The sequence below is a fragment of the Brienomyrus brachyistius genome, chromosome 3, assembly GCF_023856365.1.
Source record: "Brienomyrus brachyistius isolate T26 chromosome 3, BBRACH_0.4, whole genome shotgun sequence".
NCBI lineage: Eukaryota > Metazoa > Chordata > Actinopteri > Osteoglossiformes > Mormyridae > Brienomyrus > Brienomyrus brachyistius.
Genome location: NC_064535.1, coordinates 27727700 through 27754846, shown reverse-complemented (window position 1 = coordinate 27754846; position 27147 = coordinate 27727700). Strand labels below are relative to the sequence as shown.

At 41.2% G+C, this 27147-nt stretch overlaps 1 long non-coding RNA gene across 2 annotated transcripts; it reads left to right on the top strand.

The window, feature by feature from the left end:
* Window positions 1-16988: 16988 nt before the first annotated feature.
* LOC125739012 (uncharacterized) lies at window positions 16989-26770 on the top strand. Of its 2 annotated transcripts, none has more exons than XR_007397009.1 (3): window positions 16989-17159; window positions 25116-25371; window positions 26429-26770. It is a non-coding gene; the product is annotated as an uncharacterized LOC125739012 (long non-coding RNA). The 2 variants fall into 2 exon arrangements; XR_007397010.1 differs by having other exon boundaries at window positions 16989-17289.
* The last annotated feature ends 377 nt before the right edge of the window (window positions 26771-27147 follow it).

The following is a 27147-nucleotide window of genomic DNA, read 5'->3' as shown; positions in this document are numbered from 1 at the left end:
ATGTGAATACACTTATCCATCTTCTAACCGCTTATTCTGGTCAACCCCCACCCCAGAAAAAAATGACGCTAAGGTCATTTATATTCATAACCAGACAGTGAACTACACCCCCTTGTTTGTTGCTTCTAAAGCAGTACTTGTACTGTGATGTGAATGAAACAGATTTATGTGTATCCCTGTTTAAGGTGAATATTGCATGAGAGTGACAACAACCATAGAAAGAATAAAGCGAAAAATACTCATCCATCCATCCATCCATCCATCCATCCATAAACTGCGTATTCTGGTGTGAACATAAAGCAGCCCCCCCCCCCCCCCCCCCCCCCCCCCCCCCCCCCCCCGGACTGAATTTTCTGTGGATCACAGCATCTTTTCTTTACAAATGACATAAATATATCTTGGCCTAGATTACCGCCACAGCCGATTTATGGTTGCGGTACATTTCCCTTTAAAAGAAAGAGTTTTGATTAAAAGCTGTACAAAATAGAAAGACCAGAATTAACTTCACATTAAGAGTAATTATGGTGTGGATTCTACCATTAACTGTCCAATCATATTATGCTGGGAGATTATCCTTAAGAGACCCATTAAGAGGATAAATCAGACCCGGCATCCTTTTGTGTGTAACTACCTGGCACATGTTTGCTGGGTATTAATATTCGAGACTTATGTGGATGTGCAACGCAGACATGAAGATTAGTAAATTAGATGTAACTCTGTTTGTCGCCAAAGCATCTGGTGGTCTTGTGATTTAGAGAATTCTAAGTGGGGTAACATAATAAGAATACTAATCTACTACTAACTACTACTACTAATAATAAATATAATAATAATAATAAATCAGTTCAAATACCAGAAAGGTTCCTTCAGTGAGTTTATCCTAATGAACCAGTGAAATGATCTTCACTCTTTTTCTGCAGACCGTATTCTTGGGTGGTGTTTGAACCATAACGAACCTCAAAGAGCAGAGATGAAACCATGATCAACAATGAAAACCTGCAACTTAGAAACATATTAGAAAAATAAATACTACACCCATTGTTACATCTCATCTGACCGTCCCTGGCGCAGAATCACAAAGGCAATTAGTGCTGGATCCAGACAGGTGCGCGCTAGCGTGGGGTGACCCCCCCCGCAGCCTGTAGAACCGACCGAGATGGCTTTCGAGAAGAGCCAAGGAGACGATACAGGAGGAGGAACAGAAAGGATAAAGCCAAAAATATTGAGAGTAACGGCTTATTCACGAAACAGACACTGCCGATGGAGCCAGTGTGAACTGCAGGTGAACTTGCTAATTAGCAGACGACTGAATAAGGAGGACCTTCCGGAATGATGTGTCACATGGGTGAAACTGGGCTGGATTACCGAAGAAAACACAGCACTGAGCAAAAATGCAGAGGGGTCTGGTGTTATGTCACTGAATAATTCTGAGGCATGGACTGAAGATTATTAGTTTATTATAAAATGTATAATTCAGTGTTGGGAACTCCCCATTGACTCATTTTGTGTTTTGCCCCAGTGAACCGTTCAATCCAAATGGCAGTAAGGGATTTAACAAACAGATTTCACCAGCAAAACAACAGCATGCCTTTGACCTTTTTATGGATACATCTGGAACCCACACATTTAATTCGTCCTACATTACAGTTCATTGACCAAAGAGTTTGAATATTATCATGGTACAATGGTAGTGACGTGCTAGAAGAGTCCAGAACTTTCTGTTAGAAGTCCTGGAATTGATGCCTTTACATAAGCTGTTAGACAGCAGTTCAACATGTCAGACTGCAATGCAAACAATGTTTTATTGCTAAATTAGTGTAAACAACAGCACATATCTATAGCATATTTTGGAATTATTTTCTGTGTGATGTTTTCTGCTGGTTATCAACTGGAAAAAATCTAAGTAATATGAAACACTGGAAGAAAGTGGAGGAGGAGGAGAAGTTTCTAAATTGAATAACCTTAAATACAGAAATACCCAGATTGTTGTCTTCATCTCTTCTTTAACTAATGTAAGCAACATCACATACACAGGTTTGTCCTTCCGCTGAACTTAAGCACCCTGACTCTGAATGTCCTTTGACTAAGAAAAAAATTTGACCAAGAAAAATTCTTTGGATGGGATGTCAAACAGAACCATGTAGTTTGGTACAGGACTTATTGGCTAAAAGTGGATGTGGAGAGTTCAGGGACAGTGAACAATAAATGTAAATACCAGAGCAAGGAGCTGGATTTATGAAAGAGAAATAAACACATGGGACTTGGGCTTGGGATAACTGGGAACTGGAATCCAGTGTGAGCTCTGGGTTACTGGGGCCTGCTGTCTAAATGGGCTCTAGGTTACTGGGGACTGGGAACTGGTGTCCAAGATGGACTCTGAGTTACTGGTGTCCTGTGTGGGCCATGGGATACTTGGAACTGGTGTCCAGTGTGGACTCTGGGTTACTGGGAACTGGTGACAAGCTGGAATCTGGGTTGCGGGGGATTAGTGCCCAAATTGGGTTCTGGGGTACTTAATGTAGGACTGGTATCCAGCTCATATATGGGTTACTAGGCACTGGTGTCCAACCTGGACTCTGGGTTACTGGGAACTGGTGTCCAGTGTGGGCTCTGGTTTACTGGAGACTGGTGTCCCACCATACGGAACCCCCATTGTGTTTTATTCATTTCACAAATGACTCGTTCACTCTGGTGCCTTCCCCACAAAGTTTTCAAATACCTCACACTTTAACTTGATTTTTACTTACAAGTTTGTACTATTTGGCTGAAATGTTCTTCAGCATCGCTGTCAGTTAAATTATTGACTCAGTCAAGTGACAGGCGAGTCCAAGCACATATGGGACACATATGATTATTTACCTGAGTGTTTGCTGTAATGATAAAGCTGAAAGATTCACTGGTTGTTAACCGTCCAAGGTCAGGGCTATCATATCCAAACAAGCTGTAATCTAAACACATCTTTGCCAGATGTTCTCATTGGAAATCCAGGCCGGCTGATGCCGTTAAATCTTCGCTGTGAAATATATTATACTGACTTTCAGTTGTGTTTCCACTTAATTTAAGACATCTTCTGTATATCTGTCGTATCTGGGAATATATAGTAAACAGCAGCCGTTTAATTTTATTCTTGAATCATAAATGTGAAATAACGTGAGGTTTTTTTGCGGATGGATCCTGAAAAGCGTACCACAAAGACAAGACCACGAGAGTCATGTGCCGGCATGGAGGTGTCATGCACTTTGATTACTTGAACGTCTTTCCATCGATCGAGCCCTTGGGGTCTCAGTTTCAGCTCCGGCTTCTCATGAGGAGGTGTGGAGAGAACTGACTGTGGGTGAGCAAAAATGCCTGATGCTGCCGCCCTCCGTCTCACCTTACGCGGAAGGACGCTCTGAACTTGAGCTTGGTGGACGATCGAGCGCTGTCTCTCATGGAGGTAACCTGGGCGACCTTCTGTCCCAGCTTCGGGGGGGGGGTGGGGGGGGGGGGGTGAGGGGATTGAGGAGAGCCCACTTTCATCCACGTCACAGGTGTGCTTCCCTGTGCCCGACAAAGACCATTTCCTGAAGCTAGCAGAGTCTGCAAGCTAATTCTCTCCTCTTTTTTTTGAAAGTAAGCTGGACCGGGATCAAAACCTCGACATACTCGCCGGTCACTTATATAACGTCTCCAGGTCCCTACAATGTCCACAAGGCAGGAAGTTCGACATGTCAACAGGCAGTCTTGTTACTATATTAAAAATAAACTTAAATTAAACTTAGATAAAACTGTTTTTTAATGTCTACCATGGGGGTTGTTTAATAAAGTGCTTGGCTATTTCAGAGAATATACTGCAGAAAATATATATTTTTTATATTAAGCATACACAAACACCCTATCTTAGGTATATTGATTTCAGGGAGGTGGATATAGGAGAACCAGGACGCAAGGAGATTGCCGGCTGTGAAGTTTCTTTACCAGGTGGGGGGGTCGTCAGGGTGAGGGGGTGGTAGGGTAGATAACGTGGTAAAATTTCCCAAGCTTCTTGAAAGTCGAATGACGTTACATGATTTTAATGGCATATATTTGGGTGTGGACAGTCTACCAATGTCGTGGGGGTACTGTGTGTTTTTTAGGGGGGGGTGGGGGGCGACAGGGTGACTTGGTTCCTACCAAAGTTGAAACCAAACCTGCACCCTTTTCTTTGATTCTTTGTGGACAGATTTCCAGGACATTCATGGGTGTCCCCAGACCTTCAGGAAGAGGTGGGATGCCCACATATATTATTCAAGATGCCTGCCGTTCTACAGTTCAAGGATTTTCCAAATGCAGAAAGTAACTGAGGGGCAGAGGACATGCATGTGTTCCCACAGTTTGCTGGTGAAGAGGAGCATCACTGTTGTACCCTTGAGCAATATTCTGAACTTGAATAACTTCACCGCAATCCTGATCTATATAAATGCAGACTCTAAAAGATGTGAAAATTGCTACGGTGAATAAATAATTGCAGAGCAATAGCGTTGCTATGCTGGTGAACATTACGTCTGTATAAACACTTCGTATTTACCATAGCTAATGGATCTGAGAAAGGGAATTCAGCGCAGATGATTGGCAAACTGATATTCCTCAGCTTGCTCACTAGTCATGCTCAGTCATAAACACGGAGGTTAATTTCCCTTGGAGTAAATGAAGCAGGTAATCAGTCATCAGAGGCCAGACTCTCCAGCGTGAACCAGGGAATGTAAACAACAAGATGTAAGTTCTCAGGACTGACCACAGTCATTCGCACATATAGGCAAAGTGTTTGCTTTTCAACTGAAAAGTGGCGCTGGATTACAGCACTTCTTTAACCAATGATTGTGTTTTTCACTCATCATTAAGGTACTGAAAAAGAAAACTCAATTTGATCATGCTGTTTTCTAGAAAATCTCATGATTGGGGACTTTTCCTATTACCATTTTTAAAAAATTATTTTCATGATTTGCAAGCTTAAGTAACCTGGGTTTCAGGGCAACAACACCAACAAATGCTTATTACTGTTCAAAGTTCCACACAAACTCCAAACGTATATTGGACACAAACAAACCACCCTTTACTTGTAATCTAAATGCTTGTGAAGCAATTTTCACGTGGGGAACTCGCCATCTCTAGAGAATTTTCTGGATGTGCAGACTTCGAGCAGATTACAAGATGCAATTTTCACAATCTAGATAAGAGCCGGTGCCTCACGCGTAGCACTCGGCGCGCCGGGACCGATCACAGTGCCGCGGACTCTGTGTGGTTCACATAGCAACGAGAGCTCCTCAGCTCCGGATATCTCTCTCCGGGGACTCTGGCGGAGCTCAGCTGTCAGCCCTGGCAGCCGTCCAGGCGGGGCAAGCGAACCAGGAGCTCGCTGCTCACCCCAACGCCCTCCCCCATGCCTGTCTGCCTGAGTCTGATCTCACAAGATAACATTATTTTCCCACAAATACCCCACTCCTAGTCTCGATGTTTTACTAGGTTAAACTAAACATCTGGGAAAGGGAAATCCCAGTGGATGCACTTATTCGCTGCTTAAATTACCGGCGTTAAACGAATAATGTCCTTGCCTTTGTAGGGCATTAAGAGATTAAAATAAGAGAAAAAAAAACACACTTAAATAGTTGAGTGTAAAACAGTTTCTTAAATGGCACAAGATGGAGGAGTGTCATCGAAGCAAAGTGGCACAATAACAATATATTATTCAGACTTATGAGACACATTTAATATCATGCATCATGTAACAGTTCATTTCACTATTTTTGTTTGTTAATATGATCTTTCATAATACTGTGCAAAATGCATTTAACAGTCAACAAAGTGTGACGTGTGGAACCAAGTCCAAGTCCTGTAATGAACTGAGTATATTTTAGTGTGCAGCAGTTGTGTTCTGTGCTTCCTCAGATAGACCCCAGGATCACTGAGACCCTGTAACGCATAAGTATCAACAGACAGAAATGAATCTGTAGATTTTTATATGTATGTTCAAACGGGTTCTATCCTTGTACTTCCATTCATGACTCACTTGCCATAAATGATTTGATTTGTAGATTCCTTCTTTATGGGTGGCATGGTGGTGCAGTGGTTAGCACTGCTGCCTCACACCTCTGGGACCTGGGTTCGAGTCTCCGTATGGGTCACATGTGTGCGGAGTTTGCATGTTCTCCCCATGTCGTCGTGGGGTTTCCTCTGGGTACTCCGGTTTCCCCCCACAGTCCAAAAACATGCTGAGGCTAATTGGAGTTGCTAAATTGCCTGTAGGTGTGCATGTGAGAGTGAATGGTGTGTGAGTCTGCCTTGCGATGGGCTGGCCCCCCATCCTGGGTTGTTCCCTGCCTGGTGCCCATTGCTTCCGGGATAGGCTCCGGACCCCCCGCGACCCAGAAGGATAAGCAGTTTGGAAAATGGATGGATGGATGGTGATTAGCACTGTTACTTCATACCTCTGGGGTAAAAGTTCAAGTCTCTGCAGTGACTCCATGCGTGTGGAGTTTGCATGTTATGCCCGTGGGTCCCCAGGGAAATGCATCCTTCACACTGCATGATCCTAAGCCGGAAATCATTATTCATGACAAACAAGCGTCTACCAAAATTTAAATGCTGCATTAGGTATAAAACATTTTTGTCCCAAACAAGCAGGAATATAGTGTTATGCAAAAAAAAATAAACTTTAAAAAAAAGTAGAGCGTAAAGCCTGTTTGTGATGCATTTTCGTCATGGGATTCCCCCCATGGTCCACAACCATGCTGAGGTTAACTGCAATTACCAAATTGCTGACAGGGGTGAATGATGTGTAAGTGTGTCCTGTAATGGGTTGGCACCCCTTCCTTGGTTGTTTCTCTGCCTGTAGCCTATAGGATTGCCTCTAGATCTCCCATGACCCTGAATAGGACAAGCAGTTATAGGAAATGGATGGATGGATTTGTTCTGTATTTTATAGTAACAAGGAGCAGAAACCTCACAAAGTTACAGAGGAGTCAAAATGTCAAGAATCAGGCAATTTATTGTCATATATTCAGTGCCGACACAATGCAATTTTTCTTTACTTGAAAACAGGAAATAATAGCACAGAAAGTGTTTAAGAGGATGGGGCGGATGACTAAAGACTGGGAGCAGCTTGTTGGTAATATTTAATAATGGTTTGGATTACCATACCCTGTTAGTGACTGCGAAACCAGTAAAGAACTCAATGGGATGAGTTTACCAGTTTACCCCTTAAACACCGTGAGAACTTATACTGATTTTATTTTCATTAACCCAGCACAGAAAATGCCTCCCCCATACCCTACAGTGTCTGCTGCCGTAATTTTAATCATGTCTCAGAAATTAAAAATATAGAATTATGGATCCGCTGCTGGGCTATGAGCGCGATGCTCATAAAATCAATTTTGAATAGCAAACAAAACAAGAGAAGCGATAGTACTTATTCTGAAGTGTGCCTCATTGATCAGCAACTTAATAGCATTAAGTTTGAGGTCACATTGCATATCGCTGGTTATTACAGTTCAAAGTACTGCTACATGCACATTGCAAACGAAACACATTTTCTGCTTTTGTTGATGTGGTAAGTGCTATTTACTGCCCCATATGAACGAATAAACCCTTGTGGGTGACATTGTCGGGTGGAAGTACACTGTGTATTGGGATAGGAATCACCCTTTCTGACATGCAAAGGCTCTGGCTGCAGGAGCCATCAGAGAGACTCAAAACACTGGCAGCTTCCTAGTGAATAGCACAGAAATGGGCATTTTCAGAGGGAACCCTTGCGCTGATTCCTAACAGTACATCGCATATTAGGGTCAGAGGATCAGATCTGGCCCCAGCTGTGTGGAAACGGTATGTTTTCCTTCTGCATTCTCCTAAAACCACATGTATATCCCATCCATCCATCCATCCATCCATCCATCCATCCATCCATCCATCCATTCATGCATCATCTAGCCATTGGTATAGTAGTATGTTAGACTAATTGGTGTCTATAAATTTCACACGTCTGAATATGTATGTACTTTTGTATAGATAGATAGATCGATAGATAGATAGATAGATAGATAGATAGATAGATAGATAGATAGATAGATTGATCTTTCTTATTCCTGAAGGAAACCCGTAGGTTTGCAGTAGCACAATGCGCACATTTAAACAATAAAGACAATTAGACATTAATAAACAATAACAATAAACAATGGCAGTATATTCCTTGTGATGGACCGGCATCCCATCAAGGGTATTCCATCTGTGACCCTAGCTGAGATTAAACAGATGAAAGAGTAATGGATGGATGAGTTTGTATACTATACTGACATTTCCTACTCAAATGCTCACTATTGCAGTGCAGCGCTCTTCCAGGAAGTGACTTCGCGGCCACGGAATAAAGACTTTCAGTACAATACAGTCTAGAACACGCAAACACGGAGCAGATGGGGCACCAGGTCGCCTCTGCAGCCTGTTTGGTTGCGTCATACTTCCACAGTTGCAGGTCTGAATCTGATCCCAGCTCCGCTTGTGCATCGAGAGTAAGCTGCGCCGTTCTGGCCAGTCCAGTGGGTCTCCAGGGAAATGCATCCTTCACACTGCATGATCCTAAGCCGGAAATCATTATTCATGACGAACAAGCGTCTACCAAAATTTAAAGTTAAAATGCTGCATTAGGTATAAAACATTTTTGTCCCAAACAAGCAGGAATATAGTGTTATGCAAAAAAAAACCTTTAAAAAAAGTAGAGCGTAAAGCCTGTTTGTGATGCATTTTTCTCTGAGGTAAGCTGCTCGTTTGATTCTGCGAGGCTTAACTGACTGCGAGACTCCAGAAAAAGGAATCCTTGAAGACTACAACCAAACACTTATCACTGAACACTTCAGTGCAAAATCCCCTCCTTGAGTCGGAGGGATGCGGGGAGAAACTCACACACATATCTGCCTGCCGCAGGTTTAATCTGTGTACAAAGGGAAAGTACATTTATCAGGCAGCAATGCACATCCCAGAATGTTTAATTATGTGGGAACAGATTTTGCTCGTAATCTAATGAATGTCACACAAAATGTGTGCTTCCGAATTACCCCCCCCCCCCCCACCCCCGTCAATCCCCCCCTCCTGTAACACTCCTGTGATCCTGTGTGCTCAAGGTTGTTTGGGGTGAAATACCAGCTTGAAAAATATCAGGAGGAAAACTTCTGCTTGAAAAGAGAAACTGAATGAAAAAAAAACATTATTTCACAGGTTCAACAGCCTGGCTAGTCGTGGTTTTGCATCCATCTATTCGTTGTACTTTATATACTTTCTATGCTGATTGAAAGTGAGTGTTGATCAGTTGTTGCCATCAATCAAGTTATCGGCACAAAATATTATTATTACAGCCAGTTAAATTAGCATGTGATGTTTAAGACGTAAAATCCAATTATGGCTACATATTTAATTAAGCTGGCTGAGAAATAAGATTTTGGTGTGTAATTTCACAAGATGACTTCTTCAGTAAACAAGAATGGGTATTACTAGATCACTCAGTATATGGGTTGCTGTGCTGTTGCTGTGGAGGAAGAAGGGATTGAAGTGAAAAGAGACAGTAACTGCTCTCCGAATTTAATACCCTGAACATTATTGGAAAGGGGGGAAAATGGACAGAAAATTGTTTACGTAAGTGAAGCAAAACCAATCAGGTCTTTCATTACTGTAACACGAAGTTGTAATAAAAATGTTTAACTTTTTAACAGCAGGAAATGTTATATACATTGAAACAAATGTGATTTGAAGGAGAACTTTGCTTTAGAACATTTAAACCGTATTTAAGCTATCATATCTAATTATTCGGAAAAATACGGTGGAAGAGTTCTTTTGATTTCAGAGAGAAAAATCAATTCTCTTCAATAAATCTGGAAGTATCCATAATTTGATCAGACTTTATGAAAACATTTTCAGAGTGATTTGAAAGTGTTGCTGTGTAACAGAGTCAAATTATTAAATGTTTGAATGTACCAACCGCACTGACACACATCTACATTATTGAGCTTTTATTAGCAAATCTGATAATGAAAGAAAACTTGCTTTAAGGTTTGGAAAACCGGAGCGTTGTGGGATAAGTGAAGGTTTGAGGACCTTAGAGGGTGAGAAGTAACACTTTAATGACTTAAAAAAAGAGTTATATTATAAACCTCTAAAGGTGCCCCACCCGTATCATATTAATTTTCATTAGTTCTAATTACAGCACCAAATATTGGGCTAGGTAGGCGGGGAACCCCATGTCAGTTTTAATTGGACAACGCCGACCACCGACTTTTGAGGACGCCACAAAGACAATGTATCCAGGGAGATGGGCAGAGATGATTTACATGCAAAAGAGCGTCCCGTCCATCTCAAAACCCGACCGTAGACAAAATGTTTGATTCATAATCGCCATGGTAATGACATCCCTGTCAAATGGCGAACCAGAATTATTAGCGTGGTTTTATTCTTCTGCCCAGTTAATGTTATATATGCCTTCGAGGGCCCCCAAACCCCCCCAAATTGTCAGGCCGGCTGGAAAAATTATAACTAGCCAGGCCCTGCCCTAAATGCCGTGCAACCAATTTGAATAGCGAATGACACCATTTAAAGGGTGGTGCCTGGTTTCAAAGGTCCCCGTTCTTCATTCCGCGATAACTGAGAAAGACAGCACCCCGGGACCCCTCTTTTAATTAAACCGCACACTCTTTGGCTCGGACACTGATTACCAACAAATCTCACCGGCCTGCATTTTTTGCCTTTTGTTATATCTGACAGGATGCTCCAATGAGCTTGGGGGGGGCTTTCCTTCTCACACATAATTTATAATTTCATTCATTGCTGGGGGACGAGTTGATATGAAGAGATTTTGGGTGTGAGTGACTGAAGTGTCACCCCAGCTGTGTCAAGGATCACGGAAGAAACTTCAGAAGGGTGATAAATGCATCGGTTTTCTTTCCGCAGCCCAAACGCATGGGGCTGCGTGAATTGATGTCCTTAATGTGTGTGTGCATTTGCCGTATGATGGAATAAGTTCTGCAGTATATAATACTGATACTTCATTCATCTCCATGGAGGAATCCTCTTTTTGCCCTCCGCATTTTGCTCTGCCTGAGAAAGTTTGGGGGTCACAGTGCAGGGTCAGTCAGCATGCAGGGCCCCTGGAGCTGGGGGACAAGGGCCCTGCTCAAGGGTCCGATGGCAGCATCAGTCTATGGGCCCCAGTATTCAAACTGATGGGAACTAGGAGAAGAGAACACTGAGTTCTCTACGGGGGGCATACAGCAACACATTCTCCTGCTCTGTACTGCATTACCTTTCAAATACTACAGTTTTTTTTCTGAAATAATTAACACATTGCTATTTTTAATAAGAGACTGCCACACATCTCGTTATTAATTATGGATGAACTGTGAATTTGCTAATCTCCAAGCTTTGCCGCGATGAATATTTCTGAAAGCTGTTTGCTTTCTTATTTCAAACAGGCAACACATTTATTTCTGATTGAAAGAAAACAATGTCAGAGGCAAAAGTGCAAATAAACGACCACGGCCAGCTTTGGTCTGATGTTGCAGGGTCACGTTAGGAACTGTCTGTGTGTTTTATTTAATGAAATTCAAGCACATATTATCCTCGGCATATATGAAGATCAGAGCACAGGGTCAGACAGAACCCCCAGACCAATTGGAGATGAGGGTCTTTTTCAGGGGATCAGTAGTAATCAGCTGTGGGATTTGAACCTTCCAATCGTAGGTCCTAACTCACAGAACCACATACTGGGTCATGCTTATAAACCCAATAGGTTTATGAACTATACAAATGAAAACAAGACAAGATATTGTAAGATTATCTCTAAAGCATTCCGGTTAGTTTTAAAGAGGGTGGGGCAGTGGCTATCAAGGAAGGGTTGGGGTTAAGGTTATGTATGAAAAACTAAGGCGGTTTTGTGAAACGTAGCAAACGGAGCCTTTAGCCATAATTTGGTAAGACATATAAAGACCAGAGCCACTTAAAGATGTGCTATATTTAAAGACCCCTGACAGCACAGATGCATTTCATTGATGCCTTAGATATTTGCTGTAAATGCAGTGAAGCAGAGGGAGTCTGCTTCATATGCATGATGAAATACAGTCTTTAATGTGGAAACCAGCTCATTTTAGCCCAAAGTCTGTTCTAAGAAGGACAGGACAGGCAGGATATACTCTGGATGAGATGCTAAATAATTACGCTATTATTTTCAGTTATGGTACTCTGTACCTGCTCTTCATGTACAACAAGACAAGGTTCATAACTTGTTATTATTTCAGTGAATTATTGCTGCAACAGTGGCACTGTTATCCATCCTGTTTGTGAAGTTCCTCAAACATGGAAAAAAGCTAATTTTTGTATTTTTTACCGATCTAGATGAAAATGCCGTATAGTTCACCATCAGAAATTTGGTTTTGGCGAACCAACGCTGCCGTTAAAGTCCCCTGTGTTCTTTTTCGTATAAAGTCTCGGCAAGCCTCGCATTGCGACTTGCCACGGAGCGTCCCCCGTGTCACCGCAACGTGAGACGATCCCGATAAATGTATTTCTGTCAACATTGGTACGGGGCGTCTTTAATACTGCCCCGGAGGATTATGGGTATAGGCAGCACCCGTCCAACTCGATTCGCCGGCCCGGGAGACGATGTCACAACAACACGGAGGTCACATGCGGCTGCCGGTCGCCTCCCCTGGGTGGCGCTGTCATAGGACCCTTGTGGTCCAATTCACAGCGTGCATCTCGGTCCGTCGATGCTAAAAGTGCGACCTTTCTCCAAGAACGAGTGTGAAATAAGTGCTAATTAAATTCAGCCATGTGGCCTGACAAAAATATTCACATGATGGTTTCATATTCGTGGAAGACAAGTATGAAAATAGATTTGATCTCTTTGTAATTTCGTCATCAGGTTTACAAGTTAAAGAAAATATTGAAGTCATATGAAACCTTTAGGAATGAGGTGTGAAGCTTGTCACTGAAAAGGGGTAGGTCAGCTGATGAGAGGATAACATTGTGGGTTTGTGTGTGTTTTTATGTTTTATCCGTATTCTTTGGTCACCACAAAAAAATAAAAATCAATTTTATGAAAATCAGTGACTATAATCAAAAAACTAGAAATGCCAGAAGTATTTTGTTAGGGATGGTTAGGGATGGCTAAGTTTTGCTAATATAAATTAACGGAGAGTCCCCATATAGATATGATTATGTGGGGTGGGTGGGTGTATTTGTGTTTGTACGCGCAGTGTGAAGGACTGATCTCTTTAAGGGGTTTCCCTGCCTTGTGTCCTATGCTGCCTACCCCTGTACTGGATAAACATTATAGACGGTGGGTGGATATATCTCTTGTGCCGATATTATGTTTTTGCAATATGATCAAACATTTCATACAGGTTTTCTACCCGTGTTTAGTACATCCCTAAACTTGAATATCTATTAAAAGGTCATTTCTTGTAAAGCTTGCTTTATGGTAATAAAACATGCACTTAATTTAAAACTGATCATTTATCTCACAGAATTATTCAAATAATGACTCTGCTCAGCGTGTGACATGACACATTTCCGCATGTTGTTTCTGAAGCCGGGTGCAGCTGACAGACAGTTTTACGAGATGCGGCAGATAACAGTGCCTGTTTAATCCTTTTATTTCTGAAACAGCGATGCCGCAATGCAAATTATTACAAACGATCAAAGTCAACAAGCTCCGCGCGGGAGTGTATGTGACAGCAGGTTGGCGGATTGGCGGCGGGTGGGGCGGTGTGCGGGGGGTATATTATTGAACGACGCGTGGAACAGTGGACTGATTAAGTGGAGTGTGACAGCGACACTTTGCGAGGCGGATTACTCTCCATGTTAGAGCCTTGAGGGTTGAGGGCAGTGTGGGGCTCAGTAGGTTGAGGTTAGGTTAACACACTGTTCTTCTGATCAGTAGGTTGTTGGTTCAAATCCCATAGTCAGCAGAGTGATTTCACCATTGGACACCTGAGCAAGGTCCTCATCCCACAATACTCCAGGGACTGTCTGGCGCTGCTCACTCAAAGAAACACACAGCTTTGAATAAAAGCATCTGCTGAATGCATAAGGACATTCTGCTTTTTGTTTAATTTTCCTAAACCATGAGTATGATTAAGGATTTTTTTTAATCCTCAACAGTTATATTGCAATGTTGACAATGGCTTTGTTTATTTTCTGAAAATAACATTGAACACAATGCAGCATATTATTATTAGATTTTTATTAAAATATAGTACATCCAAGAACCTGTATTTCTAATGAAAGGCCATTCCTAGTAAAGGATTGAATAATTTTTTATTAAAATGATTGTATTACTAATAATAAACTAATTATTATTAAATTATTATATAGAATACCATTCCAAAACATTCAATTGAGCAGGTCAGAATTAACTCAGAATTGATACCTGTTATATTCACCGAATGGACAGGTAATTTTTCAAATAAATTTTATTACATATTACATGTTATTTTGATATGACTGTCACGCCCACCTCGTGAGATCAGCTGAAATCAAAGGAAGCTAATTGAAACAACCTCACTTAAGTCACGCACTGACATTAGGTCAGTGCAGGGTATCGTTGCAGTGCACATGCTGAGCTCTCTAACCCTGTGTTGTCTCACCAGTTACGGTCTGTCTTCCTTGCCCTGCCCAAACCTCCCGGTAATTTCATTTGAGGATGCCAGGATTGCCTCCAGTAGCTGCTGTTTTGAGGCCCCTTCTGCCCCTCACATAGATCTTCCTTTTAAGGAAACTCCGCGGGTTCTCAACAGGGTTGATGTCAGGGGATGATGATGGCCAGACATTTTTTTCCTCCTTTAATGCCCCCAGCAAACTAGAATTCAGTGATGCTTTTTACAGCATGGGACGGGGCCTTGTTAGGCATGAAAATAATTTTATTTCGTAAGGCACGAATTTTCTGCTTATGCAATGCAGGAAATGGTTGGCAGCTAAACATGTCTTGCGGAGATCAGTGTGATACCCCAGACACCCTAAACGGACCTATCATCTCACTCCCAAATATTCTACTCCCAATCATCACTCCGCCACTTCCTTAATGATGTTGCAGTCTTGTTGGGATACAGTAGCCATTCACCAGCCATCCAGATCTCACAGTATGGCACTTAGAAATTAGTCTTCACAATCAGCCTTTGGGGAATCCTGCACTAAGAGGGTTTTTTTGGAATTCCTTAGACTTTAGCAGCTTCAAATACCTGTTTGGCGCTCAAGAGTGGCTGTTCTGTGACTGTCCTTTTACTACCGTTCATCTGTCTGACAGAATACTTTCCTTAATAAGCCTTTATCGCATCAAATTTGTCTGCGCTCCGAATCACTCACAAATCTTTTCACAGTTTGATGATCTCTTTAGTCTTCATGAAATATCAGTCGTTTTCACGCCTTTTGCAAGATGCTGCAGCAGGCTGACACCTTTCATCGCGAGGAAGACTCTTCTTCATCCCCGTATTATTTGAGAACTATGAGTTGCTTAGAAATGTGGAATAACCTCTTAGGTTGGTTTCCTTTTAATGAAGATCACCTGGCAAACTAATTAACAAATCTGAGATTGATACCAGATATCAAAAATATGTGAGAAATGAAAAATGCATAAACTTTCACTGAGAAACTAAAAACTAAATTTTATTTTCCTGAACTCCTCCTGCTATGTCACTTGCATAATAATGTGGAACACAATGTAAAATGTAAATAGGCAATATGTGTGTGTGTGTGTGTGTGTGTGGTCCAGGTATACTTTACATTGTGGGGACCAAATGTCTCCACAATGTGATAAAAACCTGTTATTTTGACATCGTGGGGACAAATTTTTTTTCTACACAAAAAAAATATTGTGACTGCAAATGCCGAAAGATTTGGTTTGGTTACTTATGGTTAGGGCTGGGTAGGGGTTAAGGTTGTCTTTCTTGGGATTAGGGCTATGCCTATAGAAATGAATGGACGGTCCCCACAAACATTTGAATACAAACCTGTGTGTGTGTGTGTGTGGGAGTGTAGGGTAGAGTGGGGGTGGGGGATTACAGGAAGATGCCACCTAATGTCCTTTACACAAGGAGTGCTTTACAGTAGATATCATACAGACTTCCATATATGGATATCAAATATATACCATATAAGGACTCCACATATATGGATATTATATACATATATGGACTGCCATGTCCCCTGCCTGTCCCCTATATGGACTATATAAGTATAAAATGGACAAACAACAGGCATGGCGGACTGGCGGTGGGTGGGGCGGTGTGCAGGGGGTATATTATTGAATGACGTGTGGAACAGTGGTATGTTTCAGGTATGTTTGCTCCGAGCTCAGGTTTTGCATCAGTGCTGGATATAGAATTCTGTCGCATTTTTTCGCTGCTACATAGCATTATGTTACCAACTCGCATGTGTGACTGACACCCCTGTAATCCTTCCGGCCAAATTCCGGAGCGTTCTTTCCCAGCGCCGGGTCAGGATGATTTAACACCCAGGTCAATATGCCATCGCTGAGCCAGACCACACTGGCTTAATCCGATACTCATTTGCCCATTAAAAGCACATGTCTACGCATCTGAATGATTGCTTTTTGATCCCTTTTGCCTGTTTGTGCTCCAGGCATATTATTTATTTATTCTGATGTGTCAGGTTTTAAGGCGCTGCTGAATTTGTTCCGTCTGAGATGTTTTTGGTGTGGATTTTTCCCCCTACAACGCTACTCAAAGAAGGAAAGAGGCAGCCATTGGTAAACCAGGCAGAGCAGATTAAACACTAATATTTCTTAACATGTAGATGCTTGGAAATCTCTACCTGGATAATGAATGCAAGTAGCCAGAGGCCAAGCCAGCTGTCAGCTATGGCAAGAATCTGAGCCTCTCTCCAGGGAGGAAACCCCCCTCCCACACCGCCCCCAGATTCCTTTGCAGTTGTGAACAAATCTGTCGGTTCGGTCATGAATCCGTCAAGGGCAGAATCAGTCATTCTCACAACCAATCTTTGTTTCCTGCAATGACGAGCTGGAGGAGTCTGTTTTTCTTCAGAATTTCTGGCTCCCTCTTCCTTGGTTTTATCTCAGAGGGGATATAAATGTGTGACTTCTGTACATATTTGTACGTGGAAATGCATTTTTGCCATTGTTAGCGATGGATATGGTAAGTGGTCAGGTGATGATAACAATGAGAATGACGATTGTCGATGTGAATGATGAGGGTTGAAGGCTAATTCTCATTTATGAGGAGGACAGTCCCCCACAGAATAACTGCTGAGAATACCAGCAGAGTTGTAAGTATGTGATTTTAAATTTCAGATTTATGTTGCAAAATACGTACAAATAGTGTATATAAGTAATACTTGTGTGGAAATTAATGGGAGAATATTTAAAAATGAATTTGAGAATGTACTTCTTTACACAGCGTGTAGTTAGAGTATGGAATAGTCTTCCTGCTAGTGTAGCGCAAGCTAAAACCCTGGGTACCTTTAAATCAGAGCTAGATAAGATTTTAACAACTCTGAGCTATTAGGTAAGTAAAACAAGCTTGATGGGCCGAATGGCCTCTTTTCGTTTGTAAATTTCTTATGTTTCATATCTTGCAAACCAACTGAACGAAAGCAAATGCCTCGTATTAGTCACTGAATGCAAGGATGCAGACCTTCTAAACATCATGTTCATGGTATTTTTCTTCATGTAAAAATAAAAATAAATAATAAATAATAAAATAAATATTATCTCTAACTGTCTGTACTACATGCTGTGAGATGGACCTTCTAAAACCTTCGAGGTGCTGCAGAGTCGGCAAAACATCTATAGCTGATCCATAAGAAGACCCCAAGGCATTCCTGTTCCTTGAAATGCCAAAGAAATTAAGCACAAAAGAGAGATGAAATAAAACGAAACAGTATTTCTTTGTTTCAGAAAGGCAAATTAAAACTATGCTCTGGTAACAGAGCTCATTACAATGATTACAAAAAAAAGTCACCTTCTTGATCTGATTGCTTTGTGCGTCCTCAATAAAATCAATTCTCAAGGTTTCAGTTTCATCCGTTAATTAAAAGAGCTTCTCTGTGTAACACCGACTCGACTTGCATTGATTGATACCTAATTTAGTAATCAAGGGAGCGGGTGCACAACGCAGAGGCAGCAGATATGAAAAATGGATACAGCAGCAGAAACAATGGCTGCAAAGGCTTAAATGAAGTAGCCTTGCTGTTAAAATGACAGAGGATCCCTAACATGTCACCTTTCAAGCATTGCATGACCTTGACAAGCTTAAATGCATCTCAAAATGCCATCAAACTGTAGTATATTCATAATTTTACAGCCCGTTAAGATACTGTTATCCTGTAATTGCACAGGTGGCATATCTGTAATGATTTACATATAATTTCTTTACTTGATTAATTTTTGAATGACTTCAAAATTACTAAAAAAATTACTAAAAGTATTTCAATATACGTACATACATCTTTGGAATATATAGATGGTTCCATTTGAAATATATGTAATATATCTTGAAATTACTTACAAATATTCCGATTTCTTAAAATACTTTTAAACATTTCTTTAATTCATTAAAAAAAATCCTAATATCTTTTTCAGAGGTTTTGGAATATTGTCAAATGAATGTAAATTCTGTATTATGTGTATATGCAAATGATCACTGAAATATAGTTTAGTTTGCTGTGGAATCTATGCATCATATTCATTAACTGAATACACTAAAATGTTGTTCACTAGCATTCTTAAGAATTGAGTGTTTCTTGTTGTGCTGTAATATATCATTTTCCACCCATTAAATGACTATTCACTCTGCTTGTATGTGTTATTTGCTTTGGTTGTAAAATATTGGTGTTGGAGGATATTGGCAAACATTTACCGTGGACTTTCATATCGTTTATCAATGTTCTATAACCTCTTACCCAGTGTTGGGTTATGGCATGCTCTCTCAGGATGCACAGGGCACTTCTGTATGTGAGGCAGCTGTGTGTAGGCAGACACGCTTGGATACTGTCTGTGAGAAGCTCCATGTGTCAGGCAGACGTGTTTAAACAGTCTGTCAGGAGGTCTATGCATCAGGCAGACATGTTTAGACACACAGTCTGTGAGGAGGGAGGAGGTCCATGTGTCATGTAGGTAGGTTTGAACACAGTCTGTGAAGAGGTCTGTGTGACAGGCAGACAGGTTTAGATATGCAGTCTGTGAGAAGGTCTGTGTGTCAGGCAGACGGGTTTAGACACACAGTCTGTGAGGAGGTCTGTGTGTCAGGCAGATGGGTTTAGACACACAGTCTATGAGGAGGGAGGAGGTCCATGTGTCATGTAGGCAGGTTTGAACACAGTCTGTGAAGAGGTCTGTGTGTCAGACAGACAGGATTAGATACGCAGTCTGTGAGAAGGTCTGTGTGTCAGGCAGACGGGTTTAGACACACGGTCTGTGAGGAGGTCTGTGTGTCAGGCATATTTGTTTAGACACACAGTCTGTGAGGAGGTCTCTGTGTCAGGCAGATGGGTTTAGATACACAGTCTGTGAGGAGGTCTGTGTGTCAGGCAGATGGGATTAGATACACAGTATGTCAGCTATCAAGTTAATGTGCTACACACATCATCAGCTGTGTCCCATGGGTTTGTGGGGTCAAGCTGTGTAAAAGAGGCCTTTACATGCAAGCCAAGCATGGGGGGGGGGGGTCCTTATCTAAAAATAAATGCATAAAATGAATATTGAGTGAATTAATTACGGGGTTTGCAGGTCTAGTTTCACAGAGTAATGTGTTTATTGATGCACAAACCTGGAATGCCTCTGTTTATGACTGCTAGGTGTGGGGATTTAAGCACATTATTATGCTTTACAAATAAAATGCCTCTGAAGGCTTTGAGTTACCACCTTTGCTGAAACTCGGCATCAAAAAAACCTTTTATCTCTAACCATATTTATTGCTTTATGTCTTTTACTTTTTATGCTTTTATGACCTTGCATTGTATCATTACTATAGAGGAATATTGCTGGTTTCATTTCTTTTAACACTGACTGTAAATTTAAAGTTTTTTCACTTTCTTTGATGATATGTCAGTTAATATGAATCTTCACTATGGGTTACAATGTTATATTTGGTGGAGTTGTTATGGCGCTCTTTTGTGTTTAAACACCAGACTATGTCCACCAGGCATGCAGGCCAGGTTGCAGCAAGGTGGGGGTCAAACTGAACAATTTTAAAATTGAAGAAAGAAACAACAATTATAAAGAAGTTCAAACTTTCATCTGGGATAACATGGTGAAATAATCACACTGAGGAACATAATGCTCTAGTCATCTATCAGAAAGGTGAAGATGTTCTCAGATTTAAGCCTTGTGCGTGACGGTTATCAATCCACATGTCCGGATCATCTGAGTTGCTCATAAATTACTGTTGCTTACTGCTGCTCAGATGTACTGAGAAATAACTCTTCATTATCGGGACTGTGTCAGCGGCATCTGATTCCCAGCGCGCCAAAGAAAATCCTTTCATTCTTCATCAGCAGAAATACATCTGAGCACCGGGAATTTATTTTTATATTCTCATCCACGGTATCTCTGCTAAGATGCTAACAGGAGACCTCCATCCACAGGGCCACAGTCCTAACAGGAGACCTCCATCCACAGGGCCACAGTGCTAACAGGAGATCTCCATCCACAGGGCCACAGTCCTAACAGGAGATCTCCATCCACAGGGCCACAGTGCTAACAGGAGATCTCCATCCACAGGGCCACAGTCCTAACAGGAGATCTCCATCCACAGGGCCACAGTGCTAACAGGAGATCTCCATCCACAGGGCCACAGTCCTAACAGGAGATCTCCATCCACAGGGCCACAGTGCTAACAGGAGATCTCCATCCACAGGGCCACAGTGCTAACAGGAGATCTCCATCCACAGGGCCACATTGCTAACAGGAGATCTCCATCCACAGGGCCACAGTGTTAACAGGAGATCTCCATCCACAGGGCCACAGTGCTAACAGGAGATTTCCATCCACAGGGCCACAGTCCTAACAGGAGATCTCCATCCACAGGGCCACAGTGTTAACAGGAGATCTCCATCCACAGGGCCACAGTGCTAACAGGAGATCTCCATCCACAGGGCCACATTGCTAACAGGAGATCTCCATCCACAGGGCCTCATTGCTAACAGGAGATCTCCATCCACAGGGCCACATTGCTAACAGGATATCTCCATCCATGGGGCCACAGTGCTAACAGGAGATCTCCATCCACGGGGCCATGTTGCTAACAGGAGATCTCCATCTGTGATTCCACAGTGCTAACAGGAGATCTCCTTCCACAAGGCCACAGTGCTAACAGGAGATCTCCATCCACAAGGCCACAGTGGCAATAGGAGACCTCCATCCACAGGGCCACGGTGCTAACAGGAGATCTCTATCCACAGGGCCACAGTGCTAACAAGAGATCTCCATCCACAGGGCCACGTTGCTAACAGAAGACCTCCATCCATGACACCCCCGCCCCACTTGTGGCCCCCGCACTTCTGGCATCCATTAAAGTCTCAGCCTCATCTAATATTAACAAAGTGTGCATTAGGCAGGTTACTTTACTGAGACCTTGTCTGAACCTCACATGCACTCCAAGGTCCGATCTGAACTTCACAGGCTCTCAGTTTTCTACAGCAGACAACGAAACCATGAGCATTTGGGATCAGGTAATGACAAACACCTCCATCTTTCTATAAGCCAGAGTTTGACCACTGTATTTAATGATAAGTATCAGATAAGGACAAGGGTGACAGATATAAGTCTGAAGGAGGACATTTATACTGATAGGGAATGATCCGTGAGTCTTACTTCACAATGGACAGTATCTCCCCACAATTCAAAAAGGAAAAGCATGTTGATCTACAATAGTCTACAACGATTTATGTCACGTTTATGGAAACTTTTTGAAAACCTCTATTCTACTCATGTAAGCTGAGGGATGATACCATGGTTACGGTTGAAATTGCACAACCTGGGTTCATATGGAATGGATTAATGAATGACAGCTATAAAAAGCAATCTTGGATGATAAGATACAAATTGTTGCATCTTAACATTAAGTTTAGTAAGACAGTCAGGGACAAACATGGTCTGCCTGCTTTACATGCTTGACAACTGTATGTTAAAAACTAAATCGATATTTAAAGTAAGAACAAGTTAAAAAAAAAATAACACAGAATAGTCAATGGGGATGACAGTGTTGTATAAAGCAAAATTATGAAAAAGGACAAAGCAAAAATAAATATATAATATAGGTTATATAGATATATAGAGTCAATGGCCAAATTATTAGGTACATCTGCTCATGCGATTCATGTGACTGGAATTGAATACATACATTGTGCAGACAGGGCCAAGAGTTTCAGTCATTATACAGCTCAGCTTTACAAAGGCTGAGGATTCATGGATTATTTCTCTGCCACATGTAAGATATACAGTAAGACTATATCCTGCCGCGAAATGAAAGATGGCCAACTGTGATGTGTATAAGCTAAGTGTTCTGGAATGTGGTGTGATTGTTGGCCTCTGCTGTGGCGGTTCTGGCATTTCAGAGACAAAATATAACATTATTTATGTGGAGTTTACAGAGGACAGCGTGGTGAGCCGGTGAATGACATCTCTGTAGGCAGGAACACCTTTATGATGAGCCGGGTCAAAAGGGAATGGGTGCACTCATTAGACCTAACAAAGAAGGACACGTGTTCAAAGATAACAGCTCAGTGTAAGAGTGAGGTGCAGAAAGGCATCAGCGAAAGCACAATTTATCAAGGCTTGGAATGTTTCTGGGGACAAAAAGGAATCCTATGTAAGAGTTATTATGAATGATTCATCATCGCGCAAAACCCCATGACTCAAATTGTCACACCAAGATAAGCTTTATTTCTATTACACACACATTACAGTATGTCATGAATCAAGATCAATTCTATAAGAAAATATAAATATATATAATTAGATCCAGCTTGGAGCATCATCCGTGTTTTACATCGCGATCGCTGCTTGAGCGCATTTGCAGGTCATGTATATTGTGCTGAATTTGTGTTATCCAATATTCTGGCAATCGATAACCAGCATATGCATGCAAAATAAATCATTTTCAGTATGTATTTTGGATTAATCTATTCTAATAAGCTGAAGCGTTAAAAAGTTTTTAATGATTTATGACACCAATAATCTGGGTTTCAGGCAGAATATGGAAGCAATGACATCATTTAGCGATAGGATGACTGCTATTTGAGGCTTTCTGATTGAGATGATGACTGTCCTCGAATCTCCTCGTTGTCCCATTACCCAGCTCTTCTACACAAGGTTACATGTTGAAAAGAAACTCGCAACAACTTGCCCAAGCACTGAGAAATAATTAGATGATAAATTGGACACTGTCAACATTAAAAGTGCTAAGTGTGAATTATTAAAGTCTTTATAAAAACAATGGCTGAACTGAATTGTATACCGTCATTTTGTCTGGTCACAATAACAACAAAAATAATAAAAATAAAAAATAACAATAATTTTAAGTACTAATCATTTAAAAAAACGGTTATAAATTTGTTATAATACAATTATTGTAATTTGTTCTGTATTGCTTTTAGACTAAACTTTAACTGAGCAGAGAAATGTAAATGGAGAAAACCTTCGATTTCATGCACAAAAACCTGTTAAAACTGATATTTTAGTCTGAAATCTCAGAATAAAAGGTGTTTGACATAAAACATGCGATTGATCGGTTTAATTTTTAATGTTACATAATTTGTTAATGTCAGGTATCACATACCACAGCCGCCACTTGTAATGATTTTAGTTCACATATTACACATTTAATCTATGCCAGTTGCTTTCTTTTTATAATCTGAAGCCATGAAATATGTCCTCCTGTGAAAACAATCGTTCCGTACTTTTGTAATTTAACACTAACTTAAAAACGCTGAACTGTACGGACCAGCCAAAGCCAAAACGGAGGCAGCCTTTGCTTAAGTTTAAAATGTTTATTTCTAGCTTGTTCAGAATGACACCTGCTTTAAACATGACATGAATCATGCATTTTGTAAATCACCTAGCATGTCCGACACGTACAATTAATTAAAAAAAAAAAGTGGCCGATAGTAAGCTCATGAATGGACGGGCAGATTTTATTATAAAGAATGAGATTGCAGCGCAGCACGTTTCGGCCTTCCAATACGGAAAAATGAGACAACAAGCTGTTCTTCATTTCACTGCTCCTAATGCATTTTAAACAAATAAACATATCTGTCCTAGTCATCTCGATGTCTCTCAGCCCGCTCGACATCTCCGGGGACTCCTCAGTGCGCTTTTCCGCTACATTTAATGCAATCTGAGAGGACGCGGTACCAATAGTGACCTTTTTCCTCGACTCCCGAAACCGCAGGCAGGCGCTGGAGCTCGGATACAGTGGCTCACTAAAGTGTCTCTGCTCGCACTTCACAGGGGACATGCAGAAAGGGCAGCATTACCGCGGGAAGGAAAAGAGAGAGACATCCTGGCCAAAGTCAATGATCAGCGCCGCCATCGTGCTTCTGAAAATTATTTATCAGTGCCAGTCTCGCTTTCCAGTGAATGCAAATATAGACTTTATCTAATGTCACAAATGGCATAATCTGACTTTTTAAAAAACGTATCTCATTTCTCTATTTGCAGTCTCTTTGCTGCCTAAAAACCACATAAAAAACAAAAACATTTTGCATTCAAATCTTGATCACAAAATATAACATTATTTATAAAGTTATCAATTTAAGCCATTTATCAATATACTGGATCGCGATGTCTTTTTTTTAGCGGTGTTAGATAACAAATAGGCCTGTGTTATATATAAATTAACTAAAAAACTCAATTTTAGATACGCCAAGGATAACAATATTTTTCAAACACATTTTTAATACATGAAATTAAAATTCTCAATGGTTTTTGGAATTCACTAACACTGTCACAGCCTCCGCAGATTTTAACACCCATTCCTGAAGAGGCGAGTTTTAGTCACCCTCACCCCCGGCCCCCTGAGCTCAGACTCTGAATCGGCTGAAGGTGGACCTATGTCAAACTGCCCTTGATTTCCGATCTTCCATCCCGGCAGGTGCCTCGGAGGTTACGGAGAGCTGGGAATCCATCGACGGAGTGATTAAACGGCGTGAGACCGGGCCCCCCAAGGAGGAGGTGATAATTATACCAATGAAGGAGTGGGCGTCCCTGGAGTAGGAGGTGGCATGAAAAACAGAGCGTGCGACGTCTCCATCGGCGAAGGCAGCCACTTCATCACAGACCCATCATCCCCGGGGAAAACGGAGCCGGTCTCATATCCACTTCAGACGAAGTAAAAAGGAACCATAGAGGTATTTTAAAGCCGTTGACCATCTGTGGAGTTGTTTTTGAACAAAAAAAACAACAATACGACCAACTCCTTGATGTCCAATTAGTCACCTGCCATACTTACACTATCCGTGTCTGTTAATAGCTTTGCAGGGAAATTTATGGCTTGTGCAACTGGGAGCGTCATGAAGAAGGCAGTGATGAACAATCATGAAGAAAACCTATAAATAGTTTAATGCAAACTGATAAAACTTTATTAATAGAAACCTGAATTATATCCCTGTTTTTTAAACAAATGCTTATATGTTATATGTTTTTCAAAAGTGAAAATACAAGTGGACACGACGTATCACCCCCCCCCCCAACCCCCATTGAGTTCCACAGTCCATTGGGAAATTGATGTATGATAAATATGTTTGCAGCATCTCTGTAATAATTTTATGTCTGATAAGCAATGATTTCTAATTCAAGTTGGCCTATATTAAACTAGGAATAAATATTACAAGACTCTAGGCTTTAAAAGTTTCATTCCAAACTTTTAAAATGCATTAGGTTGCATTTGGTGATGATTTTTTTTACAACTTTCATATAATTTTTTGCATTACCTCGCAAGAATTTGTGTTTGCAGTGGATTTGTAACAGTGTTTACATTTTCTTACAGTTCAGTCTTAATTAAAATGCAGTTTGAGAGCACAGCAAATGCCAGTCATTTCACAGGCGTGCTAAATTATGATGAGTTAAAAAAACCTTGGTTCAAGGTGTCTATAAATCAGCAGCGCAACTTGCAGAGCTATGGAGATGTTAAAGCCATTTTCTCTCACTGGTGGGCAGTATCTGAAGGTTGTATTGATCACCTGGTCTGTGGCTGATTTCTGTTGCGGAAAAGTGTACAAGCTGTAGGGTCTTTCTTTCTTTCTTTCTTTCTTTCTTTCTTTCTTTCTTTCTTTCTTTCTTTCTTTCAGTCTGGTTGATGGAAAGAGGGAAACAAGCAATCATGAAATCATCCAGCAAATGTATGACATTCCAGATTGATCGACAAGACTAGCGTAACAGATAAAAATTTTTTTTTCTGTTATCTAGCCATGGACAACAGTCTGCATTCTGATCCAACGCCTGACCACCAGCAAAAGGGTGCAAATGAGACAGGACCTCAGAGTCTTCCTGTAATGGACGCAGGTGGTGGTATTTTAGTAATTTGCCACTCCAGTATGACTGTGAAGAGAGAATCTGCCCGTAACACAGCCTGATTTGACACTCTCGTATGAAATGTGATGGTTAGTTTAAAAATGAAGTTCCTCGGCTGTTGAAAAGGCAGACATTTAACTTTTGAAATGCAACTTTATTCAGCACAAATGTTACAGCATTTCCATCTGCATCTCTATCTGCCCTGACCTTTACATCTTGCACTTTCCTGTGTTTCCTGATTGCCATTTTACAGATTATGAATAAATAAAAATGAATTATTTTTTTTAAAAAAGGTCAGCTTGTTCCTCTTTATACAAATTCCCTTAACCCATTCACTGCAATCCAGTAACCTAGAAAAGCACCTTTATTAAACTCTCATGTCCATGTTATGCAATGCATAAGGACCTACTTGCGATCCATGATTAATACAGTGGTGTGCGACATGTCCGCTGTGCTTGTCATCGGTAGGTTGCCTGTTTAAAGCCCTGACCTCAGCAGAATAGTTACATCTCCGCTTTAGGCCTTTATCCCTCTGAAATGTTTGGAGTGCTGGATAAATGGCTGACCTTGCATTTGGACCCCAAGTTTGGTTCTCAGCTATACTGTACATGTAC